Here is an 11,142-nt window from a genome sequence, read left to right as displayed (position 1 = left end):
CTCTTGTTGCGGAGCACAGGCTCCAGACGCGCAGGCTCAGTAGTTGTGGCTCACGGGCCCAGTTGCTCCGCAGCATGTGGGATCTTCCCAGACTGGGGCTCGAACCCGTGTCCCCTGCATCGGCAGGCAGACTCTCAACCACTGCGCCACCACGGAAGCCCTCAATCTTTTCTTTTATGACTTCTGGATTTTGAACTCTGACTAGAAATACCTTTGAGGGGTACTTTAGATGGGGTGCTCAGGGCTTGATAGAGACACCCCAACTCCTTGCTTGTGTGCTGGGGAAACATTTGTAAAAGTGCTAAGTACTTGAGGCAGTCCCTGTGGAAAACGAGAATGTACAGAGCTGAACGCAAATGAGCAAGGAAACTAAAAATATGTTTTGACCCAATGTTAACATTAAAAATGAGGTAAAACAGACAATATCAGAGAATCACACATAATGAAAGTAATTATATTGATTCTAGACTGGAGAAATATAATCTTTTGGGGGGAAGAAGTTATGGTTTGTCATAATTCCTCCAACTGAACTAGGAATGCATAGATTTGATGTACATTTTGATAAATACAGCTTGACTAATTTAAAATTGATTTTTAAATCTTGCTGTTTCATCTTCATCCATTGAAAAGCAGATTTGCTTATCCTGGTAGTCTTTTATGGTATTTGAATACTGGTCTGACTACTTTTAGAAATGAATAATGGATTAAAAGTACACTTTGCAGCTTACATTAGTTACTTTTGTAATGCAAAGTAGAAGTATGATAATGTACTATTCAGCATGCTTTAATATGATTTATACATAAACTACACAGTATAAGAAATTCATTATGCCCTTCACAGTGCATTTCCTGCGTACAGAAGCTTATGTTTACTAGCGTTTCATCTCATAATCAGGTTGCCTAATGGAGGGTGTCTGGGCCCATGAGTGGCTCCGTGCTTCACTTGTCCCCTGACTCTTTCAGTGACTTTAGGCAATACTTTTCTGAGCCTGGGGTTGGGCGCTTGTAAAAGTGAGTGGATAACTTGTGGATCCAGCTCAGAAGAAGTGACTGTGGATTAATGACTTTAGGGCTGTAAATGGCTTAGAAGTGTGGAATTAAGCAGGCTTTCTGTTATTAATTATTATTCTGGGAATTATCCTACTTTGGAAATTAGACTCTACAATGGTCATTTAATAAGGCAACTGTTCATTTCTGTACATCTGGGAAGAAATCCTCTTTTGCTTTGTAAACAGTACCTGGTCACGTAATGTATTTTTCGATTTGCAAAGTGTGGATTTACTGAATAGCATAGGTGATGGCCCTTGAAGTCAGCTGCCTTTAAAGTCAATTGTATTCTATTTTTAGAATAAGCATGTACAGATTTGATGGAAGCTGGGGAATTGGAAGTGGAGGAGTGGTTCTAAGAAGTAGGGCTGCCTCTAGCATTTGTGGGGCTTGGGGCAACAGTGCACATGGAGGCCCACGTGCCATATGTTGAAATATTTAAATGGTATAGATCAAACTAACAGACTGTTAAATAAAATATGTTCTATCCTCTTACCTTGATAAATATATCTTCATAATGACCTAGAAGGCCAGGTTTGAATTTTAGATTTCTCTGAAGGTCCCAGAAAACTTATAAATCACATTTCTCTTTTTCTTCCTCTATTGTCTGGTGTCACCGTGATAGTGACTAGTAACCATCTCCAGACTGGAATTTGAATACACACATCCTTGAGATATGTTTTCAACTCTCTACCTATTTGTGACATGCAAAATCATGTTTCTTTTTTGATAACCCTGATGACTGTCTCTATGAAAATGGGAACCATTAGAATAACTGAAACCTCTAAAATAGTGAGATTTGTGCCTGTAACAAGCGCTTTGATACAATTTGATTCCTTTGACAATCTAGATTTTGATTTGACTTGGTCTATTTAAATTCTGCTGGGAACATAATTTTCACATCAAACTTCCATTGCAAATTGTACGATGAGCAAAATATGCAGGTTTTGCACACAAACTTATTTTCTGCCTGACACGTAAACCATTATTTTAGATTCAAAGGAATCTTACTGGTCAAATAGATCTAATAATGGGGATGATATAATAGAAAAATTTATATCCATAGAGAATGCACCTTAAGCAGTTTTATTTTATAGCTGATATTTTTATTTTTGCTTGGGTATACGATTCTTGTTTGTCAAGACTCCACTTTCTTTGTTGAAATGTAAAATGCATATTGGGCAAATGCTCCAGGGCAATTTGCATAAAAAGTGATGACAAAGAGCAATTAGTACTTCATTATTATGCAGTGAAATGCTACTTTGCTCGAAAGTGACTGTAGTTTCTCCCCCCAAGACCCTTACAAATCTGGTACAGCATTGTTCTAAAAATAGTACTTAAGAAACCTCTGTTTGTAAATCAGGGTCTTTGACTTTCCGCTAGAAATCCGGGGGGAGGGGGGGAATGAAAGCACTTAATAAAATTATTACCCCAGATCTTTCTAATGAAAAACAAGCACCAGAATTCTGTTAGATAAGACAGGTCAGAAGATTCTAATGTCTCATCAAATTAGATCCCTATCTTATTTTACCCCTTGGGATCAGCTGTCAAAGCAGCCTTAGATCATACATTGATAGCAACATCCCCCATCCCCCCAACACGTACTCAGAAACAGGGTCATGCCACACACAGCTACACAGCACAGAGCAAACAGTCCCAAGGTATCTCTAGTTAGGAAGGCTTGATTTTTGAGTACAGATTTCATTACCATGAAATTCCTTTAGGGCAAAAAAGAATTGCATCAAAGAAACAGTGTTGGGAGGCAGACTTTGTAAATGTTCACCCCATCACCTGCGTTACCAGGCTCTGCCTGTCTCTAATTTGCCAGGAAGTGCTCCTTGTTTTGTTTTGTTTTGTTTTGTTATTTTTTGTTTCTTGTTGAGCCAACATATTATCCAAAACTCTCTAAGCCAAAATGTTCCAGCACTGTGTGTGTGATGACCAAGTAATTGGATCCTGGCAGGATGAGAAAGAAGCATGGGAGACTACCAAACCTTTGGAAAATGACCTCGGGTGGCTGGAGACAGACATGGTACTTTTCTTGGGAAACCCCAAAGCAGGCTTGGGGAGGGGAGGAGCAAGGGGTGGAGGTGGGAGTTTGGTGAACATGGCCTTAAATTTGGTTCTCCCCCTGCCTGATCCTCTGTGGGCCAGACCAGATCCATGCAATTCCTCATACCACATCCCTGGCTGACATGGCTGCAAGATGGCTGACCTAACCTGCTCTGCTTGTATCCTAAGGGGTCTCTCTATCCTAGGAGGCTGAGATCAGCCTCATCATCTGCAGTTTGGGCTCAGAGGCTCAAGGCTGTGGGGCATGTCTCTCACAGGGAGGGGGTGTGGAGAGACCCTTAGGCACATTGCTTCAAGGAATAAGTAACTTGTGCAGCTGAACGTTGTCCTTCACCCAGCCCAGATTTTATTTACTTTCTCCTTTGTTCCTCTTCTCCTCTGGCCACCAGTGAGAATACTATAAGGTCACATAGCTCATACCATTTCAAGGATGCATTGTCTAACCTGGAGGTAATGTATGATCATTTTATACATCGCCACAGATTCATTATTCATACAATTTTCTATTAATTTTTAATGCCTCCAAGTCCCTACTTTTTTAACATATAATGCAATTGGCCAGACATCTATATAAAGCTATGAAAAGTGTCTCTGAAGTACTCTTCCATAGATCTCCATCTGTTAACCAGCTGATGAGACAGTACTGCTCTTACCCATGGGCAGGACCCCCATCTTGGGTCCCCACATCTCAGAGATCCCCACGACTTGGATGGCTTTCCATGAAGGAAGTCCCCAGCCTGCAGGGCTATTTGGACAGGGTGTCCAAGCCAGAACCTATTTCTCCCCTTCAGGGCACTATCCTACTCTTTAGCCAGCCTGTAAGGTTGACCAGATATCCAGAGGAGCTCTAACATTCATATCTATGGGATCCTAGAGCAAAGGTCAGGCCTAACTCAGGAGATCAGCTTCGTCAGCATAGGTTCCCACTAACACTGACTAGCAAGTTATTTCTTTTGCAAGATTGCATGACATTGGACGGGTAGAATGGTGCTGACTTGCTGATTTGGGGTAACTGTCATTCACAAGAGATGAAGAAGATGAGAATTTTCACGTTGAGCAATAAATAAGTACCCATTGTTCTAAATCTTCACCAGTAAATCACTATGCCTTACATGGGTTAATTTTCTAACAAAACATTTATATATACATGACCCTGCAAGATATATTTGCCTACAGCTCACACTCCCCAGGGGTAGTAGCCCTGCCCTGGGGAACAACTATAGGTTCTTGAACCGAGGCTGAGGTAGACCAAGTATTTAGAAGGGGAGACACTGGAGGTGGAGAAGAGCAGGGAGAGAGCTATGGCATCCACAAGGCTAAAAGCAGCCATGGTGGTTGACCTGAAAGTACTTGGATTGAGAATCACGGGATCTGTGCTCCTCCTGGCTCTGCTACTTCCCAGCTCTGTGTCCTTGATCCAGTCTCTAAATCTCTCTCTGCTTCAGTTTCCTCATCTATAGAATGAGAGCATTCAAGAGGATTATCTTAGATAGTGATTCCCACACGTGACTTTGCAGCAGAAGACACAGAGAAGCTGTTGGGAAAAAAAAAAACCCTGCTTCTAAGTACATCTTCCTCCAAGTTTCAGGAAGTCTGGGGGTGGGACTTGGGATCTGTATTTTTTTAATTATTTTTTAAAATTTTATTTTATTTTATTATTTTATTTTTATTTATTTATTTTTTGGCTGTGTTGGGTCTTCGTTGCTGCATGCGGGCTTTCTCTAGTTGCAGCGAGCAGGGGCTACTCTTTGTTGCGGTGCGAGGGCTTCTCACTGTGGTGGCTTCTCTTGTTGTGGAGCACGGGCTCTAGGCGAGTGGACTTCAGTAGTTGTGGCACGTGGGCTCAGTAGTTGTGGCTCATGGGCTCTAGAGCACAGGCTCAGTAGTTGTGGCGCACGGGCTTAGTTGCTCCATGGCACGTGGGATCTTCCTGGACCAGGGATTGAACCTGTGTCCTGTGCATTGTCAGGCTGATTCTTAACCACTGCATCACCAGGGAAGTCCCCTGTATTTTTTTTTTTTTTTTTGCGGTACGCGGCCTCTCACCATTGTGGCCTCTCCCGTTGCGGAGCACACACTCTGGACGCACAGGCTCAGCGGCCATGGCTCACGGGCCCAGCCGCTCTGTGGCATGTGGGATCTTCCCGGACCGGGGCACGAACACATGACCCTGCATCGGCAGGCGGACTCTCAACCACTGCATCACCAGGGAAGCCCTGTATTTTTTTTTTTTTAAAGCTCTCAGCAGATTGTGGCACGCAGCAAGGACTGGTCTTGATTTCTCTTAGGAGTCTCCTGGCTCTAAAGGTTTGGGACATTGATGTCTCAAACTCTAATGGTTCAGGCGATGGAGTCATTGATATGATGCTGGTGGAGTGTATAGGGGAGAGAAGCGAAGAAATATTTTCATGCAATGCCAGTGCTGGTCAAAATGATGGCTTGTGTGTATAATGAAACTCCAGGTATCGTTCTGAGTGCCCCACACACATGGCCTTGGTCAGTCCTCACCGCAATCTCTTATTATTCGCACTCTCCAGATGATGTAACAGAATTAGAGAAATAACTGGAATAACTGGCCAAGGTTAAATGCTGATATTATTGGCAACTTGGGTAGAGGAGCTGAAAAAGTGGGAGGGATCACAGGTAAATCCATGTTTTTGAGGCTGGCAGACAGGGGACACAATTGGGATGGATTTATTGTTTGTTCGCTTGCTTTGTTTTGTTTTCTCATTGGTGACGGTGGTGAGACCACTGGGCAGGATGAGCGTCTAATTAGCTGTGATAGTGAGTTGCCCGATTCGTTGAGATACTTGAAAATATCCCCCTGGAGATGAGACGAGAGGTTGAGCTGGAGGCTGTGGATTTGGGAATCATCAGAGATGAGAAGGGCAGTTATGTGAGTGGGAGGTTCGTCGAGTAACTTCCAGGATAGAGAGGGAAGTATTTCTTAAGGGAACCGGCTTGGGAGGGAGAGCTGGGTGGGCAAGACTCCAGCATCGACTCAGCAACTGAAATCCCCAGCCTCTCTGGAAGAGCTGTTCTATTATATAGTTTGGTCAGCAGCTCAGCTCCATATTTTTATCCACCAGAATGTTTGGATCAATACTACCAGTCCTCATGATTTACTGAACCTGAATTTCTCTAACTGCTCCATTAACTCCTTGGAAAGTTTTCTCCTCTGTTAGCACTGGATCATGATTTTCTATAAAACTTGCCCTTGAGCAAGAAATTCTCTCATCATTCTCACTAGGGAAATTGTCTTACTATTTCCCCCCTACCTTCTCCATCCTTCCTCACTTTCTGAAGAGTACTGTTTCATGAACCCACATTTTGCCTGCTAATTAGTGTTTTTGAATAAACACTTGCTATTGAGCTTCGAATCTGTCGGGGTTTTTTGCTCAGGCTGGTTTGTGAGTTCCTAATCCTTTGTGTCTGTTCATAGTTCCCCAACTTGGTTATTAAATTAAGGACCTTTTTTTGCGCGGTAGAGACATTTTGGTGTTGAAGCGCCTGGTGCCGTGGTCCCAGTCTGTACGTGTCCAGTCCTGTGTTCGTGTTTGTGGTCTCGTTTCCCTACGTGCTGGGCACAGAGGGATCTGATGGCCAGACAGCCTGTAATAAAAGGTGAATTCACTCACAATGTGCCCCTTTGTTCCAGGGAATATTTTGTTCCCTGATCCTCAGCTTCAGCATCATGAAAAACCATTTGTCAAGCCCCTAATTTCCAGAGTGTTGCACTAAGAACTCCACAGAGTTTCCCTGCTGTGGTAGAGCCGGCTATGATGGAGCCAGGCCCAGGCACAGGAGCAAATTCTGTGGCTCTAGCCTTCATCCACAGTCCTGCAATTTGGCAGGAAAAATGCTGTCTTTCCAGGTATCCCCAGCCATGCTGGGTTATCTGAGTGGGGGCAGGTGTGTGTTGTGTAGAAGCAACAGTACATGCGGCAGTGCTGATTGTTTAGACAGACACCCCGGAAAAGAGGAAGGGGGAGCCAGCTAGTTTATTGTCAGGAAGCTCCAGCATCAGCAAGTCGCACCCTTTTCAACAGTTTGCCAGGCAGGGAATATAACTGTTGAAGTCCCTGCAAGTCACAGCATTTGGATAAATGTCTGCAGAGAGTTCTTGCCTGTTAGGAGCCAATAATCCAGCTTGGGATGATACAAACACATAAATAAATGTATAACTCGTGATCACATACAAGGCATAGACAAAGAAGTAGACACACATCAGGGGCAAGGGACGTTTTGTGTGTGTGTTTGTCTGTGTGTGTGTGTCTGTGTGTGTGTGTGTGTGTGTGTGCGTGCGTGCGCGGAGCTGCACCATTGATACGGTATCGTAAGGACTAAATGCCTTAATCCCTAAAGTACTTAGAGCAGTGCCCTGCCCTTAGTGAATGCTATGAGCCTGTTAAATGAATGAATGGACGAATGAATGAATGAATGAATGGGTAGATAAATATAGAATCAAGTTTAATTTAGGAAAGCTGGGAAAATACCAAAGTAAGTGGATTTCTCTTTCTTCCTATACCAGATTAACTAACTGGGTTCAGGTATATATAGGTTGCACAAAGGTGTGAATTTTGATGTCAGAGGCTGCAGTCTCTCCTCACACAGGAACTGCCGGAAGCCTCACTGGTCCAGTACTCAGATGTGCTGGGTATGACTGGTATCTGTCATTTATATAGCTTCACACACTGGTGAGAACCCGCTCATACCAACAAGTGCAGGCAGGGACTGGTTTCATACTCAGGCAGAAAAGATAAATGGTTATTCGTCTATCAATGAGGTACATCAACAATCTGATTGTGATAAGTTGGAAAGGACCGGGGAGACCCAAAAAGCTTGTTAAAGTCACTTAAAAAAATCTGAAGACCATCAAAAAGAGAAAGGAACAATGGTTGTGTATAATCTGCGAAACCATTCATGTAGGGACAACATACATTTTTTCCTGGCTGAAGATAAAAATCCTAGCAGATGTACAAAGAAGAATTGAGCATCCAGGAAAGGCTTAAATGGTGATCCTCTTAGCAGATCATAACCAGACACATTGTCCATTATAGGTGAACGAAAATCATAGAATACAATTTTTGAATTAACCCGGAAGTTAATGCATCTTCTTGAACTGATAAATTTCTGTGCTAAGGTAATCAGCAAGACGGGACAAAGATGCCATTAGAGCTTCCACTTTAGAATTTCATTAGGTGAGAGAGAATGCCCTTCCTCAGAAATTAAAGAAAAAATATAGTTTTGATAAAAATCAAGGGTGTTTTTCTTTGCAATGTATTCCAGTGCGTTTTATAAACATGTTGCAAGGAATAAACATGTGTAAAAGTTTCAGAAAGCCTGGAAGGATTTCCTCCTGCAGAGTGATGTGTAGGTAAGCTTTAGCACGTCCTATCATTTAATGGGGGAATTGCAAGGGTTTCAGGTGTTATTTTTGATCTTCTAATTCTCCAAGCTGTTTCTGATAATAACCTTTTAATTTGAGGCTAATAGCCATAAGTCTTTTTGAAATAATAATACTGTCAGCTCTTAGGTGTATGTACTAAAGGAACTAGCAAACTTGAAAAGGAAAAATAATCCTTTCAGCTGGGCTAAGTCCAAGACCTCACTCAGAGTGAAATAACAGTGACGAGAGAGGCAAGTCCATGGGTTAAAGAGACAGCGGTGTGTGTGTGTTGTTGTCTGGGGTGTAGGCACAGGGTAGTGCCTGGAGCTTTCTGCGTCTCTGCCACAGATTCTCCTGTTAGCCCTGTGGGCCAGATACCAGTTAGTCTGAGATATGTTCCATCCCCTACAGTGTGTCCTTGGAAGGACAAGAATACTGTTGTGAAGACCACCTTTTCTTCAGGGAATTCCTTATTAGTTGCTTATTTCATTGACACATGAAACACAAGGGTGGCTCTGGCCCATTGTGATGGACGCTGCATTGTGCCCAGATCCTTGCAGCCCCTGCTTCAGCCCCTGCTTCAAGCCCATTCCCCAGCTCATGGCTTAGTAAGACCTCCCAGAAATTGCCCTCAGATGAAGAGAGCCATCTTAACGCTTCCTGGGGGCAGTCTGCACCTGGTGACTGACAGGGTGGGGACAGAGTCCTGCCTCTTGGCTTCGTTTTGGACAAGTCTACAGGGTCATCCCAGCTTAAGAGTGTCCTGGGGGTCCAATGAGGCTTTTGTTGTGACAGAATGAAGCCCAAGTACAGCTTGCTTCACTCTCCCACAGGTATGGTTCCCCAAAGGACTCCCCAGTAAACTTGCTGCATTCCAGTAGGTTTCTGGGGGACCTGATCTGTAACTCTTGGTGATGTATTCTTGATGCTGAAGGATGGAGATCCACGTTGGAGTAAGAATCAGACAAACTGTCATTCTTCGGATCAGGGTGACATTTTTCTTATTTGCATAAACTCTTTCCCTAATCCCTTCCGTCCCCAATTTTCCTACCCTTGATTGATCCTAATTCACTCATAGGGTCTTCCCATGGGACAAGTCATTTGTGTTTAATGTAAAAAATTCAAATATTAGAGAAATACGTGTGAGTTGCCACTACAGCATGTCCACTGGCATGCCCATCAGCATCATTTAGTAGGAGAGCCCAAGTAGCCCCCTGCATCCCAACACAGCTCTGAGTGTCGCGTAGTTCTTTGTACATGACATTTACACTTTGAATGATCTACCTGAAGATGAATGGGCACTGCTAATTAGAATAATAAAACTATTTGGGTTAATTTACAAAGCACTTTCCATCTGTTATATTGATTTATTTCCTGGCATCTTAGAGAAAGCTTGGGGATGTTAGTCCCATTTTAGAGATGGAGAGTGACTTGCTGAAGACACTGGGATTTGGGGAAATTTCTTTATGATAAGCTCCGATTTCTATGATCAATCCATGGGCTCAAGCCCATCATTCAAAGAAAATACCAGAAGAGGCTCGGTGTTTCGTGAAACGGCACATTTTGAAGTCTCTGTCACCGAGAGGAGAATGTAAGCTCAGGATCAAAGCACCATCTTCAAAGAAGGGCAAGGTACTTGTTAAATAACTCCTGGCAACTGCTTCAGCACTAGGCATTGTAATTGCAGAGAGCAGGGGCAGAACTAAAAATAGGGAAGTGGATGGGGACAGGACCAAAGCCATCATTGTCACTCAAACCTGAATGTCACTTTTGACAGCATTTGAGCAATTGCCTCTTGGTTTTCCATGCTAGGAATTTAGTAGTCACGCTTTGCTGTGACAGTCCTAGGAGAAGGGAAGGGGCAGGACCCAAGGACCCCTGCCTGGGAGTAATATCAAGAGTGGAGGGTGGGCTTCCCTGGTGGCGCAGTGGTTGAGAGTCCGCCTGCCGATGCAGGGGACGTGGGTTCGTGCCCCGGTCCAGAAAGATCCCACATGCCACGGAGCGGCTGGGCCCGTGAGCCATGGCCACTGAGCCTACGCGTCCGGAGCCTGTGCTCCACAACGGGAGAGGCCACAGCAGTGAGAGGCCCGCGTACTGCAAAAAAAAAAACGGTGGAGGGTAAGAATTATTATCAGCCTGTGCTGCCTCTTTTCTAGCCAAAGTTCCTTTGAAAGCAAAAACCAGAAACCTGCTCCACCTAGCTCCAGTCTCCTGAAGTGTTAAAGGGGGATCTCATGGATAGGAAATACAGCCAGACCCTGCTGAGTGAAAGATGGGACCTAAGAACCAGGAGGCCACCAGGAGCTGAGCCCTTCTCTCCATTTCCAGGAGCTGCACAATCCTGTCTCTGAAAATCTCCTCTTTTGACCTCTCATCTAAGGCAGCTTCCTCTGCATAATCATCTTGCTTACTTCATCCAACACAGCTGCCAGTCCAGCTCTCCATCACGCTCTCCAAGCTCCAGTAACAACCACCAGCTGACAACAGTCTCTGTGTCTCTTCAGGCAAATCCTCATCTGGAGGTGCCTTATCAGGCCATATCGTGCTTTTCTTACAATGGGTTGGAGGAGGGTCATGCAGTATAGAGGGATGCAGAAGATTCTCTAGAAGGGGCTATGGATTGGGCAGAC

Source organism: Delphinus delphis, chromosome 14, assembly GCF_949987515.2.
Source record: "Delphinus delphis chromosome 14, mDelDel1.2, whole genome shotgun sequence".
Lineage (NCBI taxonomy): Eukaryota > Metazoa > Chordata > Mammalia > Artiodactyla > Delphinidae > Delphinus > Delphinus delphis.
The sequence above is the reverse complement of the archived record's forward strand: the minus strand, read 5'-3'. Positions refer to the sequence as shown.